The following is a 13569-nucleotide window of genomic DNA, read 5'->3' as shown; positions in this document are numbered from 1 at the left end:
CGCTTCGCGAGCGAGTCCCGGAAGCTTGCTCGCAACGCCCTCTTCATGGTCTTGAGCAACATCGCCTGCCGCCACCCAAAGCTCGATCTTGACGATGGATTCAAGAAGCCACCAGCAGGTGCCGATGTCGCAGCCGCCGAGAAGAAAGCCACTCCCCGCACCGACAGTGTTCTTCGTGTTTAAGTTGTTCCTTCTGGCCGCCGGAGCAAGCGCCGGGCAACTGTCATTTCCACCTAGCCCTGTAATGAGACATGACACATATTTTGTGTTTATTCGTTTTATCTATAGTGTTTGTGCGAAACTTATATGTCGGTGCAACAAACCCTTGCTCTGTTTCCCAGCTGTCCACAGGCACAAGATCAAGATTGAAGCACCAGCTTAAGTCAAAATTGAAGAACCAAGAGATTTGAAGAACCAACATGCAGCCCAGAGGGACCAAGGTCGAGCCAGAGGAGCAAGATATTGGCAAGAGGAGGGCCTCCCTTGCCGGGCCGGTGAGCCCGGCAAGGGGCGAGGCCACCACAAGAAGCAAGCAATCAAGGCTCCCCGGCAGAGCCCTCCGGGATTCGCAAGGGTAGAAACACCCCATCAACCACTCAAACACGACTCACGTCGTCAATCAGTGCGGTGTCAAGCCGCAAGATGATTAAGTGGCAACCATTCGCCACATGGTAGCCATTTCCTACAGAAGAAACCCGCAGATGACACCCGTCCTGCAACGTGTCAAGAGAACAGGTGCGGAGCTCGTAAGATAGCCCGGCAGGCCTTGCTAGGCGACTAGTGATGTGACACTAAGTGGCGCATTTAGTGCACCCTCTCAGCCCGTAGTGTTAGGTATGATAGCACTGTTCGCTATCATATTAGTGGATAATGACCACTTTGCCAGTCCGGTGACCCCTTAATCTATAAAAGGAGGCCCATGGCACTCGTAGGAAGGGCTGGAAAGTTGATGAACCCAAGCCACCAAACGCGCGTAGTCCCTGCAGCCCCGAGGCAGGAGTAGGGTCACCACACTCATTCCATCATCAATCCACGAAAGCAGGAGTAGGGTCTTACGCCTCGCGGCGGCCCGAACCTGGGTAAATTGCTTATGTGCTCTCTGTCGTGCTACCGCACGCTGATCTACTCTTTGTGCAACGCGACGTGCCCCCGCCGAACCAGCAAGGGGCCGCCCGGTCCCATAGGTGGCCGCGGATATCCCGCGACATCTTTGGCGCGCCAAGTAGGGGGCTCGCTTGCGCGAACCTAAAAGCGTGCACAACGCATCATCTTCATCGCCATCTTTATCTTCGACGACGCCATTGACCATGGTGCCTAAGAAGAAGAAGTCCGTCCCTTCGGCCCATCCGTCCACCTCGAAGGCTACTCCCCCACGCACCTGCTAGGGGCGTGGTTGGAGTAGGTGGTGCCATTGCGACTCCCCCTGTGGCCGACACGGGGGCTGAAGACGTTGGAGGAGGACAACATCAGCAATGCCTTGGCTGTCATGATCCACAAACTGCGGGCAAGGGTGTCACTCCGTCCGCACCCTCTGCCCCACCGACGAGCAGAGCCATAGCAACGGCGCTCGGTCCAGGGTGAACCATCGCCCTCCGGCCGCCCCCACTATGGGAGCGACTCCAGCCAACGTGCCTCCTCCCGGACAAGTCGACCAGACCGCTGCGCTCGACGGAGCCACTGACCCTCGAGCACCACCGCCGCGCGACCCCGCTGCCCAAGTGGTCATCCCACAACTGCGTGGACGCGACACTACTACCGTGGCCGCCGCTGGCGCCATCAGGAGCCAGGCAACGGTGCGGTCGACGTCATCAACATCTATGCCGGGCACAGCCACAGAGGCTATGGCTTGACCTCAGTTGCTGCTGAGGTTTCCGCCAGCAGCCGAGCAGATTGATGAATGGCGTGCCACTATCCAGAGCCTCGCGTCTCACAGCAGGCTGGCCTGCCACGATCTCCCCAAGCGACAACAACCTCCCGTACTGCTGGCCGAATGGAGGTGGCCGTCCCCACTGTGCAATCCCCACCACGATACCCAACGCGGGTGCTACCTCTTGAGCACTGCGTTGGTTTTCCCTTGAAGAGGAAAGGGTGATGCAGTAAAGCAGCGTAAGTATTTCCCTCAGTTTTTGAGAACCAAGGTATCAGTCCAGTAGGAGGCCACGCACGAGTCCCTCGCACCTACACGAACAAATAAAATCCTCGCAACCAACACAATAAAGGGGTTGTCTATCCCGTCACGGTCATGTAACGCCCACGATGCGGCTATATCTCCCACGTGTCGAGGCACGACTTAGAGGCATAACTGCATTGTGGTTTTGTCGCAAGAAGGGTCATCTTCACACAATCCAATGTAATGAACAAGAATGGGATAACGAGAGTTGGCTTACAATCGCCACTTCACACAATACATAAATATAATTCATACATCATCCAAAATCCACACATAGACAGACTACGGTCAAATCCAAATGAAAATAAGATAACCCCAAATGCTAGATCCCCGATCGTCCCAACTGGGCTCCACTACTGATCATCAGGAAAAGAAACATAGTAACGACCACGTTCCTCATCGAACGCCCACTTGAGCTCGGTTGCGTCATCTGCACTGGCATCGTCGGCACCTGCAACTATTTTGGTAGAATCTGTGAGTCACGAGCACTCAGCAATCTCACACCTGCGAGATCAAGACTATTTAAGCTTATAGGAAAACGATGGTGTAATGAGGTTGAGCTGCAGCAGGCACTAAGCATATATGGTGGCTAACATACGCAAATGAGAGCGAGAAGAGAAGCAACGCAACGGTCGCGAAGCTAGAAATGATCAAGAAGTGATCCTGAAGCTACTTACGTTCATGCATAACTCATACCGTGTTCACTTCCCGGACTCCGCCGAGAAGAGACCATCACGGCTACACACACGGCTGATGTATTTTAATTAAGTCAAGTGTCAAGTTCTCTACGACCAAACATTAACAAATTCCCATCTGCCTCATAACCGCGGGCACGGCTTTCGAAACATAATACCCTGCAGGGGTGTCCCAACTTAGCCCATCATAAGCTCTCACGGTCAGCGAAGGATAAACCTTCTCCCGGAAAGACCCGATCAGTCTCGGAATCCCGGTTTACAAGACATTTCGACAATGGTAAAACAGGAGCAGCAAAGCCGCCCGAATGTGCCGACAAATCCCGATAGGAGCTGCACATATCTCGTTCTCAGGGCACACCGGATGAGCAGTCCGTACAACTAAAACCAGGCCTCAAGTTTCCCCGAGGTGGCACTGCAAAGGGCTCTAGTTTGGACCAGCACTCAGAGGAACACTGGCCCGGGGGTTTAAATAAAGATGACCCTCGGGCTCGCGAAAACCCGAGGGAAAAGGATTAGGTGGTAAATGGTAAAACCAAGGTTGGGCCTTGCTGTAGGAGTTTTATTCAAGGCGAACTGTCAAGGGGGTCCCATAAATCACCCAACCGCGTAGGGAACGCAAACTCAAGGAACATAATACCGGTATGACGGAAACTAAGGTGGCAAGAGTGGAACAAAACACCAGGCATAAGGCCGAGCCTTCCACCCTTTACCAAATATATAGATGCATTAATTAAATAAGAGATATTGTGATATTCCAAAATATCCATGTTCCAACATGGAACCAACTTCAACTTCACCTGCACCTAACAATGCTATAAGAAGGGCTGAGCAAAAGCGGTAACTTAGCCAAACAACGGTTTGCTAGGAAAGGATAGTTAGAGGCTTGACATGGCAAATATGGGAGGCATGATATAGCAAGTGGTAGGCAGCGCAGCATGGCAATAGAATGAATAACTAGCAAAGTAAAGATAGAAGTGATTTCGAGGGTATGGTCATCTTGCCTGCAAGGTTCTCAGAGTTGTCGAAAGCTTGACCATCGTAAGCGTACTCAACAAGTTCCTCGTTCACGAACTCGTCACCCGTCTCTACCCAAAACAAGAACACAAGCAACGGAACCACAATCAATCACGGGAAATGCACAAGCAACATGATGCAAAACATGTATGATATGCGAGATGTGATATGCGATGCATATGCGTGCTCCGGAAGAAAAATGATGAACAAGGCAGTAACTTGGCAAACCAAGTTTGCCACTGGAAAGATGTGATGATTTCAATCGAAATCGATATAAAGATCACCGGAAACGGATGCACGGTTTGCAAATGGCAAGCGAAACAAGAATGACACGATTCTGCGATTAACAGCATGATAGCACTTAAAATACACCATGTAACTATGCTACAGCACTCCAACATAGCAACAAAACAGATGGCAGTAATCTACAGAAGATTCTTGACAAAAGATGAACACTGAGCTACGGCTAGATCACAACATAACAGGTTCAAACAAGCATGGAAAAAGTGCAAAAGATAACAGGTTCACAGACTGAAATTACTGGATATGGCAGAAACAACATCAGGTAGCAAAGTTCAGAGCAAGCAAAACACATGATACAGGAACTTAACATAGCAAAACAAGGAATGGCATGAATCTACTAAAATTATATTAAAAAAGTCCCTTACTGACCATGAGCCAAAAAGGATCAGAAGATAATATGGCAACCATGTAAACATAGCAAGTCTCGTTAACAGGTTTCAGACACCAGAAAACAGAGCATGGCAGAAACAGACATTATGAGGGCATCTTGGTGAGCTTGATGCACTCATCACAAAGCAATGCATGACAAAACAAGCATACCTACAGCTAGATGGCATGTTTATAAACCTATCCATGGCAAGACAAAATACATAGCATGTAAGAAACAACTACAACAACCTTGGCAAAATTGAATAACACGTAAACAATCTGCCAGGAACATTTTATAGCAAAAGTAGAGCAAGATTAAGACAAGCTATGTCACTCCATAACTGCAAACAGGGGCATGGATGGATAGAGCACAACTATATCTACAAAACATCCTTACTGAAGGTAACCAAAAGGAGCATGGATCTCTCTGTAGCCACATGGATACAGGTAAACAAAATAACAGCAGTACCAGACAGTGAAATTACTGTCCCTGAAATCAGAAACATCACGAAGCCTAGTTTGCATGCTTGTGCTAGTCACCACATAGATCACAAAAATACATGGCATACACCTCTGTAAATATGGCATGACATACATCAAAACACATGTAGAGCTCATGCCCATAAGATGCACACATCAAATGCAACCAAAAAAACAAATCCTCAAGTTCTGATAAGTAACAGCAGTTAACAGCATATAGCACTCTTGCACCAGAGATTTGGGTATCAAGATGGACTCAAATAAACATGGCACAATGGAACAAAATGAAGAGCATCTCGAGGCGAACATTTCTATATATTGGACGCACGAAACGGAGCTATATGCAGAGAGTTATGATGCGATGAACATGAGCACATTATGCAAGAATTACGGGACTTGGAAGATTTCGGGGAAGGGGAGAAGAAGTCAACCCGAGTGGATCTAGATCGGATCGGGCGCGGCTCGTCGGAGAAGAAGAAGCCGGCGGCCGGAGCTCGGGGCCGGCGAGGACGGAGAGGGAGGAGGGAGAGACGCGGCGGTCGGGAACGCAGCGGGCGGAGGCGGTCACGCTCGACGGCGGCGGGGTCGGCGACGGCGACCTCGGGGCGCCGCGGTGGTCGGCGCGCACAGCGGCGCCGGCGACGCGGCCCGGCGACAGCGGGAGGACGAGGGCGGCGCTGGGCGCGGGAGGAGCCTCGGGTGGCGGCGGGCGACGGGCGGGCCGCGGGGGCCGCGCGTGGGCTTCGCGGGCTCGGCGGCGGCGCGGCGTACGGGCGCCACGTGGCGTGCTATGAGTGGGCGGGGGCGGCGGCGCAGTTCGTCCGGCGGCGACGGACGCGTCCGGCTGCGGAGAGGGGAAGGGGACTATGGTTTGCACCGCGAATATTTCGGAGGGGGAGGTGTATATATAGGCATAGGGAGCTAGGAGACTCCAAATGAAGCACGGTTTTCGCCCACACGATCGTGATCGAACGACCGAGAGCATGGAGGTGACTTAGAGGGGTTTTGGGCTGTTTGGAGGGGCGTTTTTCTGCAACACACAAAGGGACCTTGCGGTTACCCGGTTAACCGTTGGAGCATCAAACGACCTCCAAATGGAACGAAACTTGACAGGTGGTCTTCCGGTGGTGTACCAAGGCCACTTGGCAAACCTTGGTCCATTCCGAGAATGTTTAACACCCGCTCACGAAAATAAAACAAGAGGGGTGCGCCGGAGGAGGTGGGAGTGCCGGATTGTAAAACGGACAACGGGGAAAATACTCGGATGCATGAGACGAACACGTATGCAAATGAGATGCACATGATGACATGATATGATATGCATGACATGAACAAAATGCAAAACGAAAAACAAAACCTGACCACGGAGGGAATACCATAACACATAGCCGAAAATTGCAAGAGTTGGAGTTACAAATATGGAAAGTTACATCCGGGGTGTTACAACACTTACGAAAGTGAGATCTGATAGAAATGATAAGATAATATTTTTGGTATTTTTATGATAAAGATGCAAAGTAAAGAAAGCAAAATAAAAACGGCGCCAGAAATAGCTTGTTGTCGGGAGATTAAATATGATGGAAAATAGACCTGGGGGCCATAGGTTTCACTAGTGGCTTCTCTCGAGAGCATAAGTATTACGGTGGGTAAACAAATTACTGTTGAGCAATTGACAGAATTGAGCATAGTTATGAGAATATCTAGGTATGATCATGTATATAGGCATCACGTCTGCGACAAGTGGACCGACTCCTGCCTGCATCTACTACTATTACTCCACAGATCGACCGCTATCCAGCATGCACCTAGAGTATTAAGTTCAAAAAAACAGAGTAACGCTTTAAGTAAGATGACAAGATGTAGAGGGATAAACTCATGCAATATGATATAAACCCCATCCTGTTATCCTCGATGGCAACAATACAATACGTGCCTTGCTGCCCCGACTGTCACTGGGAAAGGACACCGCAAGATTGAAACCAAAGCTAAGCACTTCTCCCATTGCAAGAAAGATCAATCTAGTAGGCCAAACCAAACTGATAATTCGAATAGACTTGCAAAGATAACCAATCATACATAAAATAATTCAGAGAAGATTCAAATATTGTTCATAGATAAACTTGATCATAAACCCACAATTCATCTGTCTCAACAAACACACCACAAAAGAAGATTACATCGAATAGATCTCCACGAGAATCATGGAGAACTTTGTATTGAGATCCAAAGAGAGAGAAGAAGCCATCTAGCTAATACATATGGACCCGAAGGTCTAAGGTAAACTACTCACACATCATCGGAGAGGCTATGGTGTTGATGTAGAAGCCCTCCGTGATCAATGCCCCCTCCGGCGGATCTCCGGAAAAGGCCCCAAAATGGGATCTCACGGGTACAGAAGGTTGCGGCGGTGGAATTAGGTTTTTTGCTCCGTATCTAGTAGTTTGGGGGTACGTAGGTATATATAGGAGGAAGAAGTACGTCGGTGGAGCAACGTGGGCCCCATGAGGGTGGAGGGCGCGCCCCCCTACCTCATGCCTTCCTGGTAGCTTTCTTGACATAGGGTCCATGTCCTCTGGATCACGTTCGTTCCAAAAATCACGTTCCCGAAGGTTTCATTCCATTTGGACTCTGTTTGATATTCTTTTTCTGCGAAACTCCAAAATAGGCAAAAAACAGCAACTCTGGGCTGGGCCTCCGTTTAATAGGTTAGTCCCAAAAATAATATAAAAGTGTATAATAAAGCCCATTAATGTCCAAAACAGAATATAATATAGCATGGAACAATAAAAAATTATAGATACGTTGGAGACGTATCAAGCATCCCCAAGCTTAATTCCTGCTCGTCCTCGAGTAGGTAAATGATAAAAACAGAATTTTTGATGCGGAATGCTTCTTAGCATAATTTCAATGTAATTCTCTTAATTGTGGTATGAATATTCAGATCTGAAAGATTCAAGACAAAACTATAATATTGACATAAAAATAATAATACTTCAAGCATACTAACTAAGCAATTATGTCTTCTCAAAATAACATGGCCAAAGAAAGTTATCCCTACAAAATAATAAAGTCTGGCTATGCTCTATCTTCACCACACAAAGTATTTAAATCATGCACAACCCCGATGACAAGCCAAGCAATTGTTTCATACTTTTGATGTTCTCAAACTTTTTTCAATCTTCACGCAATACATGAGCGTGAGCCATGGACATAGCACTATATGTGGAATAGAATGGTGGTTGTGGAGAAGACAAAAAAGGAGAAGATAGTCTCAGATCAACTAGGCGTATCAACGGGCTATGGAGATGCCTATTAATAGATATCAATGTGAGTGAGTAGGGATTGCCATGCAACGGATGCACTAGAGCTATAAGTATATGAAAGATCAACAAAAGAAACTAAGTGGGTGTGCATCCAACTCGCTTGCTCACGAAGACCTAGGGCATTTTGAGGAACCCATCATTGGAATATACAAGCCAAGTTCTATAATGAATTTTTTTGCCACTAGTATATGAAAGTGATATCATAGGAGACTCTCTATCATGAAGATCATGGTGCTACTTTGAAGCACAAGTGTGGTAAAAGGATAGTAACATTGTCCCTTCTCTCTTTTTCTCTCATCATTTTTTTATTTGGGCCTTTTCTCTTTTTTTATGGCCTCTTTTTTTTAGTCCGGAGTCTCATCCCGACTTGTGGGGGAATCATAGTCTCCATCATCCTTTCCTCAATTGGGACAATGCTCTAAAAATGATTATCATCACATTTTTATTTACTTACAACTCAACAATTACAACTCAATACTTAGAACAAAATATGACTCTATGTGAATGCCTCCGGCGGTGTACCGGGCTATGCAATAATTCAAGAGTGACATGTATGAAAGAATTATGAACGGTGGCCTTGCCACAAATACAATGTCAACTACATGATCATGCGAAGCAATATGACAATGATGGAGCGTGTCATAATAAACGGAATGGTGGTAAGTTGCATGGCAATATATCTCGGAATGCTATGGAAATGCCATGGTACGTAGGTATGGTGGCTGTTTTGAGGAAGGTATATGGTGGGTGTATGATACCGGCGAAAAGTGTGCGGTATTAGAGAGGCTAGCAATGGTGGAAGGAAGAAAGTGCGTATAATCCATGGACTCAACATTAGTCATAAAGAACTCATATACTTATTGCAAAAATCTACAAGTTATCGAAGCAAAGTATTACGCGCATGCTCCTAGGGGGATATATTGGTAGGAAAAGACCATCGCTCATCCCCGACCGCCACTCATAAGGAAGACAATCAATAAATAAATCATGCTCCGACTTCCTCACATAACGGTTCACCATACGTGCATGCTACGGGAATCACAAACTTTAACACAAGTATTTCTCAAATTCAAAACTACTCAACTAGCATGACTCTAATATCACCATCTCCATATCTCAAAACAATTATCAAGTATCAAACTTCACATAGTATTCAACACACTCATAAGAAAAAAAACTAATCTTGAATGCCTATCATAATTAAAGCAAATTACCACACTGTTTTGTAGGACTCTCAAAATAATCTAAGTGAAGCATGAGAGAACAATAGTTTCTATAAAACAAATCCACCACCATGCTCTAAAAGATATAAGTGAAGCACTAGTGCAAAAACTATATAACTCAAAAAATATAAGTGAAGCACATAGAGTATTCTAACAATTTCCGAATCAAGTGTGTCTCTCTCAAAAGGTGTGTACAGCAAGGATGATTGTGGAAAACTAACAAATAAAGACTCAAATAATACAAGACGCTCCAAGAAAAACACATATCATGTGGTGAATAAAAATATGGCTCCAAGTAAAGTTACCGATGGAAGTAGACGAAAGAGGGGATGCCTTCCGGGGCATCCCCAAGCTTTGGCTTTTATGTGTCCTTAGATTATCTTGGGGTGCCATGGGAATCCCCAAACTTAGGATCTTGCCACTCCTTGTTCCATAATCCATCAAATCTTTCACCCAAAACTTGGAAACTTCACAACACAAAACTCAGCAGAAAATCTCGTGAGCTCCGTTAGCGAAAGAAAACAAAACACCACTTCAAGGTACTGTAATGAACTCATTCTTTATTTATATTGGTGTTAAACCTACGGTATTCCAACTTCTCTATGTTTTATAAACTATTTTACTACCATAGATTCATCAAAATAAGCAAACAACACACGAAAAACAGAACCTGTCAAAAACAGAAGAGTCTGTGGTAATCTGTAACTAACGCAAACTTCTGGAACTCCAAAAATTCTGCCCAAATAGGAGGACCTAGAAAATTTGTTTATTGATCAGCAGCAATTGGAATCATTATTTTATCACGTTCTGGTGAATTTTAACAATTATTTTCGTGAACATAAAGTTTCTGGAATTTTCAGCAAGATCAAATAACTATCATCCAAGAAGATCCTATAGGTTAAACTTGGCACAAAAACTAGTTAAAACATAAAAACACATCCAACCAGAGGCTAGATCAAATATTTATTCCTAAAGAGACGCAAAAAGCAAAAAAAAACTAAAAATATAATTGGGTTGCCTCCCAACAAGCGCTATCGTTTAACGCCCCTAGCTAGGTATTGCCATCTTTGGTAGGCAATCCATAAGTGGCTCTCATAATAGATTCATAAGGTAATTTTATTTTATTTCTAGGGAAGTGTTGCATGCCTTTCCATAACGGAAATTGGAATCTAATATTCCCTTCCTTCATATCAATAATTGCACCAATCGTTCTCAGGAAAGGTCTACCAAGAATAATAGGACATGAAGGATTGCAATCTATATCAAGAACAATAAAATCTACGGGCACATAATTCCTATTTGCAACAATAAGAACATCATTAATTCTTCCCATAGGTTTCTTAATAGTGGAATTCGCAAGGTGCAAGTTTAAAGAACAATCATCAAAATCACGGAAACCTAGCAAATCGCACAAAGTTTTTGGGATCGTGGAAACACTAGCGCCCAAATCACACAAAGCATAGCATTCATGATCTTTAATTTTAATTTTAATAGTAGGTTCCCACTCATCATAAAGTTTTCTAGGGATATAAACTTCCAACTCAAGTTTTTGTTCATAAGATTGCATCAAAGCATCAATGACATGTTTGATAAAGGCTTTATTTTGACTATAAGGATGTGGAGAATTTAGCACGGATTGCAACAAGGAAATACAATCTATCAAAAAGCAATTATCATAATTAAATTCCTTGAAATCCAAAATAGTGGGTTCATTAATATCTAGAGTTTTGATCTCTTCAATCCCACTTTTACCAATTTTGGCAATAGATCTAAAAACTCCGAATTTTTGGAACGCCTTCTAGGTAAAGGTGGATCATATTCAGTACCATCATTATCAAGATCCATATTGCAAAACAAAGATTTAAGAGGGGACACATCAATAACTTTTAGATCTTCATCTTTATTTTCATAGAAACTAGAAGAACACGCTTTCACAAAACAATCTTTGTTAGCATGCATCCTAGCGATTCTTTCTTTGCACTCATCAATGGAAATTCTAATGGCCTTGAGAGACTCATTGATATCATGTTTAGGTGGAATAGATCTAAGTTTCAAAGAATCAACATCAAGAGAAATTCTATCAACGTTCCTAGCTAATTCATCAACTTTAAGCAATTTTTCTTGAAGCAAAGCATTGAAATTCTTTTGCGAATTCATAAACTCCTTAACACTAGTCTCAAATTCAGAAGGCATCTTATTAAAATTTCCATAAGAATTGTTGTAGGAATTACCATAATTATTAGAGGAATTGCTAGGATACGGCCTAGGATTAAAGTTTCCCCTATACGCGTTGTTACCAAAATTATTCCTAGCTACCAACAAAATTCACATCCATAGATTCATTATTATTCTCAATCAAAGTAGACAAAGGCATATCGTTAGGATCAGAAGAAACACTTTTAGTAGCAAATAATTTCATAAGTTCCTCCATCTTTCCACTCAAAACATTAATTTCTTTGATCGCATGCACTTTCTTATTAGTAGATCTTTCAGTGTGCCATTGAGAATAATTAACCATAATATTATCTAGGAGTCTAGTAGCTTCTCCTAAAGTGATTTCCATAAAAGTGCCTCCCGCGGCCGAATCTAAAAGTTTTCTAGAAGCAAAATTCAATCCGGCATAAAAATTCTGTATAATCATCCACGAATTCAAACCATGTGTAGGGCAATTACGTATCATTAATTTCATCCTCTACCAAGCTTGTGCAACATGTTCATGAACAAGTTGCTTAAAATTCATAATATCGTTTCTAAGAGAGATGATCTTAGCGGGAGGAAAATACTTAGAGATAAAAGCATCTTTGCACTTATTCCATGAATCAATACTATTTTTAGGCAAAGACGAAAACCAAGCTTTAGCACGATCTCTAAACGAAAATGGAAATAGCTTCAATTTAATAATATCATTGTCCACATTTTTATTCTTTTGCATATCACACAAATCAACAAAGCTGTTTAGATGGGTAGCGGCATCTTCACTAGGAAGGCCGGCGAATTGGTGTTTCATGACAAGATTCAACAAAGCGGTGTTAATTTCACAAGATTCAGTATCGGTAAGAGGAGCAATCGGAGTCCTAAGAAAATCATTGTTGTTGGTATTGGTAAAGTCACACAATTTAGTATTATCTTGAGCCATCGTGACAAGCAAGCAATCCAACACACGAGCAAACAAGAAGCAAGCGAAAAAGAAGCGAACGGAAAAGAGAGGGTGAATAAAACGGCAAGGGTGAAGTGGGGGAGAGGAAAACGAGAGGCAAATGGAAAATAATGTAATGCGGGAGATAAGGGTTTGTGATGGGTACTTGGTATGTTGACTTTTGCGTAGACTCCCCGGCAACGGCGGCAGAAATCCTTCTTACTACTGTAATGCCTTGAGACCGATGCTCTAGTTACCTTCCTTTTATTTCGTGGACGTTGTGTGTCTCAATTGTTTGTTGCCATGATCATGTTGAATGCCATTGTCATATTTTGCTTCTTGCATCATGTTCATCATTTTTTATATTGGTTTGTGCCATCCTTGTTTGTTGCCATGCTCATCTCACTTGTTAAGTTGCATTGTGCCCTTGTCATTTTGCATTACATCATGCTCATCATATACATTGTGAGATTCATCTTGTTGTTTTAATTGCTCTATGTGTGTGTTGATGTTCAACCCCTTGTTTCCTCTCTCAACCTATCAATGCACCATCACCTCCTCCTTCTTTTTTCTTTCTTTCATTTTTGCAAGTGACATTTTTCTTCCTCCATAAATGTTTATATTTTCCCTACAAATCTTGCTCCATGCCAACAACCTCTCTGTCAAGTTTCAGCTCTTTTGGGTTTGATTTGGTTGGGTTCAAAAATAACTCAAGTTTGAATTTAATTCAAACTTGAATTATTTTTTCTATCTATAAAAATTGCCAAGTCAATTTATTCAAATCCTGCATAATTCCTGGAGTTTAGATATATTCTCACTCCTTTCGAATTTGTCCCCAATATCCCTGGGATTTTCC

This window comes from Triticum aestivum, chromosome 4D (genome assembly GCF_018294505.1).
Source record: "Triticum aestivum cultivar Chinese Spring chromosome 4D, IWGSC CS RefSeq v2.1, whole genome shotgun sequence".
Taxonomy (NCBI): Eukaryota; Viridiplantae; Streptophyta; class Magnoliopsida; order Poales; family Poaceae; genus Triticum; species Triticum aestivum.
The sequence above is the reverse complement of the archived record's forward strand: the minus strand, read 5'-3'. Positions refer to the sequence as shown.